Below are 1,217 nucleotides of genomic sequence, written 5' to 3'. Positions count from 1 at the left end.
CTTGCTTGCTTGCTTTCTCTCTTTCTCTCTTTCCCTCTCTTTCTCTCTCTTTCTCTCTCTCCATTTATTGACTTATTATTTCCTTTTTAAAAGGTACAATTAAACAGCAGTCCCAGGCTTTCCAGTGTGCACCCATGGCTGTGGGACCCCTGCATGGCCAGCAGCAATCTGACCCTCTGCAGAAGGATTGATCCATGGAACCACTGCACGAGCCCGCATGGTGTTTCCCAATCCCCTGCTGAAATCAGCGCTGCAGCTCAGCATCTCTGCCCAATTTATTTCCTCTCTACCCCCCGTTCCTGCCGTGCTGCCCTTCCTAATTCTGGTTCTGGGTGCTCCAACCCACCCCAGCACCCCATGGGGATCCTGCATGCTGCTGCCTGGGGACTTTGGGAGAACCAGTCTCTGACCAGGGGCTGGTTCAGGCGCCCTGTTTTTTCTCCAAATTCTTTCAATTTTAGGTAGATGGTAACCAGGGTGCCTCCTCCTGACCCCCGTGAGTATCCCATCTGCTCAGACCTATGGCTCTAAGATTAAATAAAGGAGTATGAAAGACAAGTAGAACATATTTTGTTTAATTCTGCCCTGTTTGTATTGAAAGCAGTACCAAAAGAAAACCTCACACGACAGAGGGACTGCTCTCTCTGGGTGGAGTTTTGCTACAGATCAAGGACACAAAGTGATGTTGCTCAAAAAAAAACCAATAATGTCACATCTTTCCCACCAGCTCACAAGCCCCAACGGGGATGGATTTCCCCCAGATCAGTGCTGCTCACTCCCCCACCTGTCTGAAACATCCATAAACATCTCCAGGAACACCTCCAACCCTCTCCATCAGCACCACAGCCCTTCAAAAGACACTGGAGCAGCACGGAGACACAAACAGATTTTATTGGGTGGTTTTCCCATTGTGGTCAGTGAACGACATAGAAAAACCAGCAGATGGGGCTGGGATGGTGGAACATGTCAATAGCAGCAACAATTTGAGACAGGAACCACGAGACAGCGACACGGAGTGATGGCATTTGGTTTTCACAGAATGAGCCCTAAATAAATCGAATTCTTAAAAAATACATAAATTAAAATTCGGAACTGGGAGACAACACAGATTTGGTCGGATGTTTTCTTTTCCTCCCCGTTTTATTTACAACACTGCGCGTTTCCAAACTAGATCATCTCTTGCAACAAAAATAAATTCATTTCAGTATCTCCGGAAC

Source organism: Centrocercus urophasianus, unplaced genomic scaffold, assembly GCF_019232065.1.
Source record: "Centrocercus urophasianus isolate 14NV4802_14NV808 unplaced genomic scaffold, USGS_Curo_1.0 seq_67, whole genome shotgun sequence".
Classification (NCBI taxonomy): Eukaryota; Metazoa; Chordata; class Aves; order Galliformes; family Phasianidae; genus Centrocercus; species Centrocercus urophasianus.
Note: the sequence above shows the minus strand (reverse complement) of the source record.